General features: G+C 39.3%; 1 pseudogene; it reads left to right on the forward strand.

Annotated features, from left to right (window-relative positions):
• LOC105526829 overlaps positions 1 to 16,145 on the forward strand; it is a 39,844-nt pseudogene that overhangs the window by 22,632 nt on the left and 1,067 nt on the right.

The following is a 16,145-nucleotide window of genomic DNA, read 5'->3' on the forward strand; positions in this document are numbered from 1 at the left end:
GACAGAGCGAGACTCCGCCTCAAAAAAAAAAAAGAAAAGAAGCCAGGCACGGTGGCCTGTGCTACCAGTAATCCCAGCTACTTGGGAGGCTGAGGTGGGAGGATAGCTTGAGCCTGGGAGGCAGAGGCTGCCATGGGCCGAGATGGCACCACTGCACTCCATTTCACTTTTGAGATGGCAAGACTCTGTCTCAAAAAGAAAAGAAAAATGGTGCACAGAAAGAATATATACCTTGTTGTAGTAAACTAGAGCAAGAACTAGTTCCACCTGAAATGACTATGGGGAACTACAATAGCTAGAACAGTCTAGGAAGTAATTTCCTTTTGTGCAAATCAATGATGCTAGAAGACTAGCAGGAAATAATGAGGATCTCCAATATATTTTACTCTTAAATGGTATTCGGTAGGAAGACAGTGGGATACTAGAGAAGGAGAATTCAGGTATATTTTAAAGAGCCAAACTTCGTGCCTGTTACCCCAGCACTTTGAGAGGCTAAGGTGGATGAATCCCTTGAATCCAGGAGTTTGAGACTAGCCTGGGCAACATGGCAAATGGCTGTCTCTACAAAAAATACAAAAATTTGCCAGATGTGGTGGCTCATGCCTGTAATCCCAGCACTTTGGGAGGCCGAGGCTGGTGGATCACGAGGTCAGGAGTTTGAGACCAGCCTGACCAACATGATGAAATCCCGTGTCTACTAAAAATACAAAAATTAGCTGGGCGTGGTGACACGTGCCTGTAATCCCAGCTACTTAGGAGGCTGAGGCAGGAGAATCACTTGAACCAGGGAGGCAGAGGTTGCAGTGAGCTGAGATAGTGCTACTGCACTTCAGCCTGGGCGACAGAGTGAGACTCCGTCTCAGAAAAAAAATAAATAAAACAAAAAATACAAAAATTAGCCGGGCATGGTGGTGTGCTCCTGCATTCCCAGCTACTCAGGAGGCTGAGGTGGGAGGATCACTTGAGTCCAGGAGGTCAAGGCTGACATGAGTCATGAGTACACCACAGCACTCCAGCCTGGGTGATGGAGTGTGACCCTGTCTCATTAAAAAAAAAATAATAAAAAAAAGGGCCAGGCATGGCGGTTCATACCTGTAATCCCGGCACTTTGGGAGGCTGAGGCAGGTGGATCACTTGAGGTCAGGAGACCAGCCTGGCCAACGTGGTGAAACCCCGTCTCTACTACCAAAAAAAAAAAAAATTTAGCCAGGCATGGTGGCACGCACCTGTAATCCCAGTTATTCAGGAGGCTAAGGCAGGAGAATCATTTGAACCCAGGAAGCAGAGGTTGCAGTGAGCCGAGATTGCACCACTGCACTGTAGTCTGGGCAACACAGCAACACCCTGTTGAAAGAAAAGAAAGAAAAGAGAAGAGAAGAGAGAAAAAAGAAGTAAAAGAGCTAAACTTAGGAAGTGGAAATATTCTGTCGTTGGCCATTCAAAGGAGGGAGGTCAAAAGAGGAAAAATCACCTGCCAAGTATGTTTAGATTTTAGAGGATACACCACGATAGGATCTACAAGAGGAGTTGGAGCCATTACAAAATAAACACCTGTATATATTCCTCATTATCCAATGGAAAAGCATAGGAGAAAAACAAATCTTACATGTAATCACTTGAAATAAGACATTTGGAATGTTGTTCAGTGGTTCCTTCTACTACCTCATAGGAAAGTTTTCCATGAGTTGTTTGACTTTTCATCAGCTAAAAATAGTAAAATTCAAATAACAAAAAACATTTTGAAGGAAAGAGTGAACTACATTGGAAAGATCTTTCTTTTAAAGATGGGATGGAGAAATGGGCTGGTGGTTCAGAACACTGTATATGTTGAGCAGCTGCTAAGCATGATTCTAATGATTATTTTCTTCATCTTTTCTCTTCTCCTTCCCCCACTTCTTTATTTCTGTCTTCCCTCTGTTTTTCCTACTTTGTCTTCTTCCCTCCCTCTCTCTCTTCCATTTTTAACAAAACGACTCAGCACTCTATCAACAATCAGAAATCAGCTCAAGCACAGCCATCTACTTTGAGAAGTCTTTTCAGCACCTGGTATGTAACTCTATTGTACTCTTAGCATACGTCATCTTTAACATTTTGTTTCATTCCATAATAAAGTAATATGGCCAGGCACTGTGACTCACACCTGTAATCCCAACACTTTGGGAGGCCAAGGTGGGAGGATCTCTTGAGCCCAGGAGTTTGAAACCAATCTGGGCAACAAAGTGACACCCCCATCTCTACCAAAAAAGTCAAAAAATTAGCTAGATGTGGTGGCATGTGCCTGTGGTCCCAGCTGCTGGGGAGCCTAAGGTGGGAGGATTACTTGAGCCCAGGAGGTCAAGGCTGCAGTGAACCATGATCGCACCATTGCACTCCAGCCTGTGACACAGTGAGACCCTGTCTCAATGAATAAATATATGCAACCTATATGTCCAACAATAGGAAAATAGTTAAATATATTAAAAATACATATTTTGGAGAATATTTAATGTTATGAGGACGTGTTAAGCGAAAAAGCAGAATTTAAACTGCATATATTTGTGCATGCATTTAAAAAGTGAAAGGAATACACATCATATTGTTCATTGTGATTATTTCTTGAAGAGGCTGGATGGGATAGGAAGAAGTAACTTTTGTATTTAATTCATTCACTTTTAAATTGGTTGAAGGTTCTCCCTCTCATAAGTATATATTGCTTTTGGATTTTAAAACAAAACTGCTAGAAAAATAGGTGAAAAAAAGTCTTAATATATTAACAAATCAAATCTAGCAATATGTTAAAAAGAATACATTGAGAGCAGTTGCAGATTTTCCTAGAGAAGTTTAGTTTATTCTTTGAAAAAAAAAATGAAATTGACTATATTACCAGAATAAAGGAGATAATAAAAATCATTTTAGTAGGTACAGAAAAGGCCATTTGGCAAAACTCAATATTATTTTATCGTGAATTCTTATAAAAATCTCAGCAAGTTTAAAATTGAAAGAAACTTTCTCAAGTTCCTTTCATACATACAAAATATAATACAAAATATATTTATATATATCATATAATACAAAATACTTATATTTAACATCATATGAAATGGTGGAATAGTAAATGTTTTCCCCTAAGATAAAAAGAAAAAGCAAAGATGTCTATTCTCAATACTTCTAATCAACATTGTAGAAAATTCCAAGTAATCAGCAAAACAACTATTAGAATAAATGAGTTTAGCAAAGCTGCAAGATGCAAGGTCAGTATAAAAAGCAATTATGTTTTTATATACTAGCAGCAAATGATTTGAAATAAATTTTGTTTTCAATATAAAAAAATAGATGTTTAAAAATAAATTTAACAAAGGATGTGCAAGACCACATTAAAACTGTAAAACATTGCTGAAGGACAATGAAGAAAACTGAAATAAATGGAGAAATATATCTGTTCATAGATGGAAGACTCAATGTTGTTAAGATGTCAGCTCTCCTCAAATGTATGTGTAGATTCAATGGCAACTCAAATCATAATCCTGAAAGGCCCAATCGAAGAAATTGACAAGCTGATTCTAAAATTTACACATAAATGAAAAGGACCCAAAATAGCCAAATACATCTTGTAAAAGAAGAACAAACTTGAAGGGCTGGTACTATCTATCTCTAAGATCAAGACAGTGTGGTACCAGCATAAAAAACAGACAAGTAGATAAATAGAATAGAGCTTAGAAGTAGATCCATATTTATATGGTCAACTAATTTTCAACAAAAAGTATCAGAGCAATCTTACGCAAAAAGAAGTCTTTTCATCAAATGGCACCGAAACAATTGAAAATCCAAATTGGAAAAAAAATGAACCTTGACTTATACCTGCACAAAAGTTAACTCTAAATGGATCACAGGTCTAAACAAAGAATAAAACTATGAAACTTCTGGAAGAATGTATTTGTGGCTTGGGAGTAGGCCAAAGTTTCTTGGAAAGGACAAAGAAGGCCATAACCATAAAACATTGATAAATTAGACTTTATCCAAATTAAAAGTTGCTCCTAATCAAAATACACCATCAAAAAAATAATAGACAAACTCCAGACCAGGAGAAAATATTCTCAAAACTAAAGTGTGACAGAGGACTAATACTTGGAATATATAAGGAACTCCTACAACTCAACTTCTTTAAAAGGTTCAAACTACTCAGTTAAATAAGGGGAAATATATTTGAACAGTTATTTTACAAATGAAGATCTACTAATGGCAAATAAACACATCAAAAAGTATTCAATATCATTAGCCATCAGATATTAATGATCAGAGCCCCCAAAACCACAAACTTAAACTACAATAAGGTACTATTACACACCCATCAGAATGGTTAAAATTGAAGACTTTAACACCAAATGCTAGCAAAAATATAGATCAACAGCAACTCTGATGCATTATGGATAGAAGTGTAAAATATATAGCCACTTTCTAAAAAGGTCTGGCAGTGTCTTATAAAATTAAACATATACTGAAACCATAACCCAGAAATTTCACTCCTAGGTATTTATTCAAGAGAAATGAAAGCAGATGTTAATAGGCAGAAGAAAAAAAATCAGTGAACTTGAAGATAGTACATTCAAAATTTTTAAATCTAAAATAAAGAAAAGTGAACAGAGATGAAGGAACATATGAAGCAGATTAATATTTGCATTATGAGAATCCAAGAAGAGAGAAAGAGATAGCGAGATTATATGCAGAAATAATGACTAAAAAATCCCAAATACAATGAAATACATGAATGTACAAATCCAAGAAACTCAACTTCCAAAGTGGTTCACTCCAAAACACATTATAATCAAATTGCTGAAAGCCAAAGACAGAATTGGGAGAAGAGAGAAGCAACTCATCACATACAAGCAATCTTCAAAAATACTATCAACCAATATTTCAGCAGATACTTTGGAGGACAAAATGCAGTGGGATAAAGTGCTCAAAGAAAAAACTGTCAGCTGAGAATTCTGCATTTGGCAAAACAGTCCTTCAAAATGAGGGAAAAGTTAAGACATTCACAGATAAACAGAAACCCAGGAAGTTCATTACCACTAGACCTGCCTTATAAAAAATTTTAGTGGGAGTCCTTCAGGTAGAAATGCAAGGACACTTACATTAACTCATACCCATGGAAGGTATGAAGATCTTCAGCAAAAATAAATATGTGGACTAATATAAAAAAAAAAAATCAGCCGGTGATAGGAGGCACTTGTAATCCCAGCTACTCAGGACGCTGAGACAAGAAGATTGCTTGAGATCAGTTGGGCAACATAGCAAGATAGTGTGGTACTAGCATAAAAAAGACATACATATATATACACATATATATATAAATATACACACACGAGAGAGGTGTATATATATATGTGTGTGTGTATGTGTGTGTGTGTGTATGTATAATATGATATATGAAAGGTAATAAGAGAAAAGCAACAAAATTATAAAAGCAGCAATAAAAATTTTGCAAACTGGGTCTCTCACTGCAGCCAGAGCTCCAGGTCTCTTCTTCACTGCTCTGTGTCCTCTGCTCCTAGAGATGCAGCTTCTATGGCCTTGTGACCTGCAGGTACTGGGAGATTCATAGCTAAGATGTCAGGACCCCCTGGAAGCCTAGAAATGTGTACATTTTTGATTCCATGTTTTAATTAATCATTTTTTGACAACACATTGGATGGCATATTTAAAAAGATATGTTTAGGGAAGGGCCAAGATAGCCAAATAGAAACAACTCCAGTCTGCAGCTCCCAGTGAGACCAATGTAGAAGGTGGGTGCATTTCCAACTGAGGTACCCAGTTCATCTCACTGGGACTGGTTAGGTAGTGAGCGCAACCCATGGAGAGCAAGCAGAAGCAAGGTGAAGTGTCACTTCACCCTAAAAGTGCAAGAAGCCAGGGAACCGCCCTCCCTCAGCCAAGGGAAGCTGTGAAGGACTGTGCTACCAAGACTGGGTACTGCACTTTTCCCATGGTTTTTGCAGTTCACAGATCAGGAGGTTCCCTCATGAGCCTACACCACCAGGGCACTGGGTTTCACGCCCAAAATTGGGTGACTGTTTGGACAGACACCATGCTAGCTGCAGGAGTTTTTCTCATACCCCAGTGGTGCCAGGAACCCCAGCAAGACAGAACCATTCACTCCCCTGGAAAGGGGGCTGAAGGCAGGGAGCCAAGTGGTCTGGCTCAGCAGGTCCCACTCCAAAGGAGCCCAGAAAGCTAAGAACCACTGATTTGAAATTCCCACTGCCAGCACAGCAGTCTGAAGTTGACCTGGGACAATCAAGATTGGTGGGGGCAGGGGTATCTGCCATTATGAGGCTTTAGTAGGCCATTTTCCCCTGACAGTGCTAAGGAGGCTGGGAGGTATGAACTGGGCGGAATTCACCACAGTGCAGCAAAGTGGATGTGGCCAGACTGTTCCCCTAGATTCCTCCCCACTGGGCAGGGCATCTCTGAAGGAAAAGCAGCAGCCCCAGTCAGGGGATTATAGATAAAACTCTCATCTCCATAGGACAGAGCACCTGGGAGAGGGACAGCTGTGGGACAACTTCAACAAATTTAGTTTTTCCTGCCTGCTGGCTCTGAAGAGAGCAGCTGATCCTGACAAGGGGGATTCTCCCAGCACAGTGCACCAGCTCTGCAAAGGGACAGCCTGCCTCCTCAGGTGGGTCCCTGACCCCTGTGCCTTCTGACTGAGAGAGACATCCCAACAGGGGTCAACAGACACCTCATGCAGGAGAGCTCTGGCTGGCATCAGCCCAGTGCCCCTCTGGGACAAAGTTTCCAGAGGAAGGAGCAGACAGCAATCTTCGCTGTTCTGCAGCCTTCACTGGTGATACCCAGGCAAACAGGGTCTGGAGTGGAACTCCAGCAAACTGCAGCAGACCTGCAGAAGAGGGCCCCATTAGAAGAAAAACTAACACACAGAAAGCAACAACATCAACATCAACAAAAAAGACCCCCACACAGAAACCCAATCCAAAGGTCATCATCCCCAAAGATCAAAGGCAGATACATCCACAAAGATGAGGAAAAACCAGCACAAAAATGCTGAAAATTCTAAAAACCAGAATGCCTCTTCTTCAGATGATTACAACTCCTCTCCAGCAAGGACACAAAACTGGAAAGAGAATGAGATTGATGAATTGACAGAAGTAGGCTTCAGAAGGTGAGTAATAAACTCCTCTGAGCTAACCCAATGAAAGGCAGCTAAGAACCTTGACAAAAGCTTACAGAAACTGCTAGTTACAATAACCAGTTTAGAGAAGAACATAAATGACCTGATGGAGGTGAAAAACACAGCATGAGAACTTTGTGAAGCATTCAGAAGTATCAGTAGCCAAATCCATCAAGTAGAAGAAAGGATATCAGAGATTGAAGATCACCTTACTAAAATAAGGCATAAAGACAAGATTAGAAAAAAAAAAAAAAGGAATGAAAAGGAACAAACAAACCCTCCAAGAAATATGGGACTATGTGGAAAGGACCAAATCTATGATTGACTGGTGTACCTGAAAGTGACGGGGAGAATGGAACCAAGTTGGAAAACACATTTCAGGATATTATCCAGAAGAACTTCCCGAACCTAGCAAGAAAGGTCAACAATCAAATTCAGGAAATACAGAGAACACCACTAAGATACTCCTCAAGAAGAGCAACCCCAAGACACATATTTGCAGATTCTCCAAGGTTGAAACAAAAGAAAAAATTGTAAGGGCAGCCAGAGAGAAAGGTCAAGTAACCTACAAAGGAAGCCCATCAGACTAACAGCTGATCTCTCTGTAGAAACCCTACAAACCAGAAGAGGGTAGGGGCCAATATTCAATATTCTGAAAGAATTTTCAGCCCAGAATTTCATATCCAGTCAAACTAAGCTTCATAAGTGAATGAGAAATAAAATCCTTTCCAGACAAGCAAATGCTGAGGGATTTTGTCACCACCAGGCCTGCCTTACAAGAGCTCCTGAAGGAAGCACTAAATATGGAAAGGAAAAACCGGTACTAGCCACTGCAAAAACACATCAAAATAGAAAGACCAACGACACTATAAAGAAACTGCATCAACTAATGTGCGAAATAACCAGCTAGCATCATGATGACAGGATCAAATTTACACATAACAATATTAACCTTAAATGTAAATGGGCTAAATGCCCCAATTAAAAGACACAGACTGGCAATTGGATAAGGAGTCAAGACCTGTTGGTGTGCTGTATTCAGGGAGACCAATCTCACATGCAAAGACACACATAGGCTCAAAATCAAGGGATGGAGGAATATTTACCAAGCAAATGGAAAGCAAAAAACCCACAGGGTTTGCAATCCTAGTCTCTGATAAAACAGACTTTCAACCAACAAAGATGAAAAAAGACAGTGAAGGGCATTACACAATGGTAAAGGGATCAATGCAACAAGAAGGGCTAACTATCCTAAATATATATGCACCCGCTATAGGAGCACCCAGATTCATAAACCAAGTTCTTAGAGACCTATAAAGAGACTTAGACTCCCACACAATAATGGTGGGAAACTTTAACACTCCACTGTCAATATTAGAAAGCTCGACGAGACAGAAAATTAACAAGGATATTCCAGACTTGAATTCAGCTCTGGACCAAGTGGACCTAATAGACATCTACAGAACTCTCCACCCCAAATCAACAAAGTATACATTCTTCTCAGTACCACATGGCACTCATTCTAAAATTGATGACATAATTGTAAGTAAAACACGCCTCAGCAAATGCAAAAGAATGGAAATCCTAACAGCCTCTCAGACCACAGTGCAGTCAAATTAGAACTCAGGATTAAGAAACTCACTCAAAACCACACAACCACATGGAAACTGAACAACCTGCTGTTGAATGACTACTGGGTAAATAACGAAATGAAGGCAGAAATAACAAAGTTCTCTAATACCAATAAGAACAAACAGACAACATGCCAGAATCACTGGGACACAACTAAAGCCGTGTTAAGAGGGAAATTCATAGCACTAAATGCCCACAAGAGAAAGCAGGAAAGATCTAAAATTGACACCTTAACATCACAATTAAAAGAACCAGAGAAGCAAGAGCAAACAAATTCAAAAGCTAGCAGAAGACTAGAAATAACTAAGATCAGAACTGAGAGAGATAAAGACACAAAAAACCTGTAAAAAAAAATCAGTGAATCCAGGAGCTGTTTTTTTTTTTTTTGAAAAGATTAATAAAATAGATGGACTGTTAGATAGACTAATAAAGGAGAAAAGAAAGAATCAAATAGACAATAAAAAATGATAAAGGGGGTATAACCACTGATCCCACAGAAATACAAACTACCATCAGAGAACACTATTAACTATAAATGCCTTTACACAAATAAACCAGAAAATCTGGAAGAAATAGATAAATTCCTAGACACATACACCCTCCCAAGACTCAACAAGGAAGAAATTTGAATCCCTGAATAGACCAATAACAAGTTCTGAAATTGAGGCAGTAATGAATACCCTCCCAAACAAAGCCCAGGACCAGATGGATTCACAGCCGAATTCTACTAGATGTACAAAGAGGAGGTAGTACCATTCCTTCTGAAACTATTTCAAAGAATAGAAAAAGAAGGACTCCTCCCATACTCATTTTATGAGGCCAGCATCATCCTGATACCAATACCTGATACCAATACAACAAAAAAAGAAAATTACAGGCCAATATCCTGGATGAACATTGATGTGAAAATCCTCAGTAAAATACTGGCAAACCAAATCCAGCAGCATATCAAAAAGTTTATCCAACATGATCAAGTCAGCTTCATCCCTGGGATACAAGGCTGGTTCAACATGCACAAATCAATAAACATAACCCATCACATAAACACAACCAATGACAAAAAACCACGTTTATCTCAATAGATGCAGCAAATGGCTTTGATAACATTCAACATCCCTTCATGCTAACAACTCTCAATAAACTGGGTATTGATGGAACATATCTCAAAATAATAAGAGCTATTTATGATAAATCTGTAGCCAATATCATACTGAATGGGCAAAAGCTGAAGCATTCCCTTTGAAAACCAGCACAAGACAAGGATGCCCTCTGTTACCACTCCTATTCAACATAGTATTGGAAGTTCTAACCAGGGCAATCAGCAAGAGAGAGAAATAAATGTATTCAAACAGGAAGAGAGGAAGTCAAATTGTCTCTGTTTGCAGATGACATGATTGTATATTTAGAAAATCACATTGTCTCAGCCCCAAATATCCTTAAGCTGATAAGCAACTTCAGCAAAGTCTCAGGATACAAAGTTAATGTGCAGAAATCACAAGCATGCACCAATAACAGACAAGCAGAGAGCCAAATCATGAGTGAACTCCCATTCACAATTGTTACAAAGAGAATAAAGTACCTAAGAATATAACTTACAAGGGACATGAAGGGCCTCTTCAAGGAGAACTACAAACCACTGCTCAAGGAAATAAAAGAGGACACAACATTCCATGTTCATGGATAAGAAGAATCAATATTGTGACAATGGCCATACAACCCAAAGTACTTTATAGATTTAATGCTATCTGCATCAAGCTACCATTGACTTCCGTTGCAGAATTAGAAAAAACTACATTAAATTTCATATGGAACCAAAAAAGAGCCCGTATAGCCAAGACAATCCTAAGCAAAAAGAACAAAGCTGGAGGCATGATGCTACCTGACTTCAAACTATATTGAAAGGCTACAGCAGCCAAAACAGCATGGTACTGGTATCAAAACATATATATAGACCAATGGAACAGAACAGAGACCTCAGAAATAACACCTCACATCTACAACCATCTGATCTTTGACAAACCTGACAAAAACAAGCAGTGGGGAAAGGAGTTCCTATTTAATAAATAGTGCTGGGAAAACTGGCTAGCCATATGCAGAAAACACAAACTGGACCCCTTCCTTACACCTTATACAAAAACTAACTCAAGATGGATTAAAGATTTATGTGTAAAACCCAAAACCATAAAAATCCTAGAAGAAAACCTGGGCAATACCCTTCAGGACATAGGTGTGGGCAAAGACTTCCTAACTCAAACACCAAAACAATTGTGACAAAAGCCAAAATTGACAAATGGGATCTAATTAAACTAAGGAGCTTCTTCTCAGCAAAAGCAACTATCATCCGAGTGAACAGACAACCTATGGAATGGGAGAAAAATTTGCAATCTACCCATTTGACAAATGTTAAGGAACTTAAATTAACAAGAAAAAAATAAACAACCCCATCAAAAAGTGGGTGGAGGATATGAATAGACACTTCTCAAAAGAAGACATTTATGCAGCCAACAAACATATGCAAAAAAGCTCATCATCACTGGTCATTAGAGAAATGCAAATCAAAACCACAATGAGATACCACCTCATGCCAGTTAGAATGACGATCATTTAAAATTCAGGAAACAACAGATGCTGGCAAGGCTGTGGAGAAATAGGAACACTTTTACACTGTTGGTGGGAATATAAATTAGTTCAACCATTGTGGAAGACAGTGTGGTGATTCCTCAAGGATCTAGAATCAGAAATACCATTTGACCCAGCAATCCCATTCCTGGGTATATACCCAAAGAATTATAAATCATTCTGCTATAAAGACATATGCACGTGTATGTTTATTGCAGCACTATTTACAATAGCAAAGTCTTAGAACCAACCCAGATGGATTTCTTTATCCAGTCTATCCAGTGATATCCAGTGATAGACTGGATAAAGAAAATGTGGCACATATACACCATGGAATACTATGTGGCCATAAAAAAGAATGAATTCATGTCCTTTGCAGGGACATGGATGAAGCTGGAAACCATCATTCTCAGCAAAGTAACACAGGAACAGAAAACTAAACATGGCATTTTCCCACTCATAAGTGGGAGCTGAACAGTGAGAACACATGGACGAAGGGAGGGGAACATCACACACCAAGGCCTGTAGGGGGGTGGGGTGCAAGGGAAGTGAGAGCATTAGGACAAATACCTAATGCATGTGGGGCTTAAAACCTAGATAATGGGTTGATAGGTGCAGCAAACCACCATGGCACATGCATACCTATTAGCCCACCTGCACATTCTGCACATGTATCCCAGAACGTAAAGTAAAATAAAAAAGAAAATTAAAATTTTTTTCAAATTGACTAAGGGTTTGAAAAAAATCAGTCTTACTGTAATTTTGGTTTGTAACACCACTTTTTATTCTCTACAGGATTTAAAAGACAAATGCATAAAAATTAATTATAAATCTATATTAATAGCTATACAATGTATAAAGATATAATTTGTGATATCAATAACAAAGGCGGGATGAAATTGCATAGGAATATAGTTTTTGTATATGACTGAAGTTAAATTATCAATTCAAAGTAGATCATTATAACTTTAGGATATTACACATAATCCCCATAGTGATCACAAAGAAAATATCTACAGAAAGCACACAAATGAAATGAAAAGGTAATCAAAATGAGTCAGCTCAGAAAAAATAAAGACAAAGAAAGGCAGTAACAGAAGGAATAGGAAATAAAGTTATGATGTACAGAAAATTTAAAAATGGTAAAAATAAGTTCTTACTTATCAATAATTACAATAATTTACATGGTTAAATCTTGAAAACTTCATACTAAATGAAATAAGTTAGACAAAAGAGTAAATATTATATGGCCCCACTCAAATGAAGTATCTATAAGAATCAAATTGGGAGAGAAAGAAAATACAATAGTGATTACCGGGATGGGAGAACAGGGAGTTTCAGTTTGGGATAATAAAAATGTTTTGGATATGCCATGTAGTGATGGTTGCACAACAATGTAAATATAATTAATTATACCAAATTTCACACTCAAAAGGGTTAAAATGATAACATTTGTAAGTATTTTACAACTTTTTAAAAAAATAGTACCTTGGAAATTAACAAACTAACTCCTTCCCCACTTCCATTGGCACATAACTTTTTTCCACTCATGTTTTCAACTTGTTGAGACTACTTTCTAGTAAAGTAGGTAGATTCTAATGTTCTGATGCAGGGGGGAATTATAGGACCAAGAGGACAAATTTAAAAATGACATAATCGGAATACAAAAAGAGTTCCTAAACATTCATGATGTTGAAAACATGTAAACCATGAAAGGGAGTAATGGAGTTGTGACTACATCTAATAAAGCACCCACTGAACCACTGAATACTGTTTTTCTTGCCCAAAGCATTCACTTTTTCATCAGGAAGACATATTAAAGATGGCTTTAAATTATTATCTGAGGTTACTGGACAGAAAATCACATCGACTTATTATTATTCACTTCACTGCCAAGTCATCACCAAGCTTTGAAAAAGCTAAGTCTACGATTTGTCATTATTAATACCGGCATAATAGCCCATATTTTTGTTCACTTTTAGTTAAGTATTTTGGTTGAATCCAGGTTTTTAGAAACTATTATTGATACAAATAATCCTGCTCTAAACAAAAAAATTCTAAATATATTTTAGCCATACATATAGCATGGTCTCAAATTCATGTTTAAAAAAAAAAACAAAACTATACCTACATACATAGTCATTGTCTCCTAATACTCTTTTTTTTTGAGACAGGGTCTCACTCTATCACCCAGGTTGGAGCACACTGGTGCGATCTCAGCTCACTGCAACCTCCACCTCCCAGGCTCAAGTGATCCTCCCACCTCAGCCTCCGGAGTAGCTGGGACTACTGCTGTGCGCCACCACACCTGCCTAACTTTTGTATTTTTTAATAGAGGTGGGGTTTCACCATGTTGCCCAAGCTGGTCTTGAACTCCTGGGCTCAAACTGTCCACCCTCTTGGCCTCCCAAAGAGTTGGGATTTCAGGCGTGAGCCACCGCACCTGACCCTCCCAATACTCTTTCCGTTTGTCACCACTGTGTAGTACCTATGTGGTTTTAATGGGACTGACAACCTCAGCCAATGAGGGTAGTCCCATCCCCCTTGCCATATTGATTAATTTACACAGTCCTGCCCAAGCTAGTCAGGGCATGGAATTCCCCCAGCCACCAGGATTGATGTAGAAGTGTGCACCTGACCCAAGATACTCTGAGAAGCTCAGAACATTTTCACAATAGCTCTGAGAGGTCTTTCTCTGTATGTGAACAAGGATGCATGAACCCCAGATGTTACTGGCAGCCATCTTGTGGCCACAGAAGCGGACTAGAGAATAAAGATGGCACACAAGGGAGAAGCTCAAATTCTCACAGAGAAATAAAGTCAGAATTCAGATTAAACCAATCAGCCTTAACTGGACTTAAGTTTTTTTGTACATAAAGATGAATGTAGAAAATAATGTAATGAACATCCCTGAACCTCCATTGTGTTTTATCATATTTTAGTATTTTGCCTATTTGCCTCAGGAATAGGAGTTTGGGGAGTTTTAAGGTTTTGTGTTTTGTTTGGTTTTTCTTGCTTTGTTTTGGAGACAGAGTCTCCTTCTGTTGCCCAGACTGGAATGTAGTGGTGCAATCACAGGTCACTGCAACCTTCCCCTCAGGCTCATTCTCGTGCCTCAGATTCCCAAGTAGCTGGGATTACAGGCCTGCAAGGCCTGCACCCTGCCCGGATAACTTTTTGCCTTTTTAGTAGAGATGGGGTTTCATCATGTTGACTGGGAAGGTCTTGAATTCCTGGCCTCAAGTGATCGCCCACCTCGGCCTCCCAAAGTGCTGGGATTACAGGCGTGAGTGACTGCACCTAGCCTTTGATTGCCTTTTCTAATCAATATACAAAACCACTATGGATTTTTGTACATTGGTCAATCTAGAAATGCTGTTGAGGCCTCTTATTAATTCTGTTTATAATATTCTTTGGATTTTCTAATAATCATGTTTATGTAAATTAGTTTATTCTCTTCCTAATTATTATACACTTGATATTGGATACGTCTTGCTCACCACTTCTGACCTCTTTGCCACCCAGGTGCAACCCAATGGCACCCTTTGATGTCCTAGAAATTCTTCCTGCCCTGGAAATTTGCTCAGCAGCACTCACACAGAGAACCCAGAAGCGGGGTAGGGCAGGAAGAGTTAATGCTTGATGAGGAAATCCTTGACAGATGGGGAATAGGGGCAAGTGGAAAAGTGCTTTCCCCTTTATTCCCCTATGCAGACAGTTCTGAGATGCACTTCATAAGGCTTCTGAGCAAGTTCTATGAGCTTAAGCAACCAGTGTCTATAGTAGACACTTCCTATTTTTCTGGTCTCACTACATTAACCAAATTCTCTTTACAATGTTGACTGACGTGGGGATAGCAGGCGTGCTTGTCTTATTTTTGGCTTTAAGGAATGTCTCCAGTCAAAGAGGTATATGGATGATGTGGATATCTGCGTCCTCTGTGCATACTCACCAAAGGGCAACCTCGACAGGTAGACAAAATCACATTCCTGGCCGGGTGCACTGGCTCACGCCTGTAATCCCAGCACTTTGGGAGGCTGAGGCGGGCAGATCACCTCAGGTCAGTTCAAGACCAGCCTGGCCAACATGGCGAAACCCTGTCCCTACTCAAAATACAAAAATTAGTTGAGTTTGGTGGCACGCTCCTGTAATCCCAGCTACTCAGAAGGCTGAGGCAGGAGAATTGCTTGAGCCCAGTAGGCGGAGGTTGATAGTGTCATTGCACTCCAGCCTGGGCAGCAAGAGTGAAACTCTGTCTCAAAGAAAAAAAAAATCACATTCCTTCAGTCAGCCTCTTTACCAAATGCAAAGCGGCCATATTGGCAGGGATCAGTAATGTGAGTTCCCCTCTCTGAGGCCTGCTACCAACATTACCAGATGTGGGATCTTCCAACAGCAGAGACCAAAGTGGAGTCTCCAATATAGCACCCTTCCCCAGGGAAAATCAGCCAACCACCTGGTGACAGATTGATTACATCAGGCCACTTACATCACAGAAAGAGAACTGATTTGTCCTCCTTGGAATAGACACTATTCTGAATATGGATTAGCTCTCCCTGCCAAAATATGTACTAGCCAGCACCATCTGCACTCACAAAACAGCACAGTGATAGACTGATGCCCTTGAAAGACACTGGCCTTACCAGGTAACCCATGACCACGAAACGTAGGTCATGGTAACAGGCTGATAAGAGGCTTACCAAAAACTCAACTACAGATGGTA

Source organism: Colobus angolensis, unplaced genomic scaffold (genome assembly GCF_000951035.1).
Source record: "Colobus angolensis palliatus isolate OR3802 unplaced genomic scaffold, Cang.pa_1.0 Scaffold6, whole genome shotgun sequence".
Classification (NCBI taxonomy): Eukaryota; Metazoa; Chordata; class Mammalia; order Primates; family Cercopithecidae; genus Colobus; species Colobus angolensis.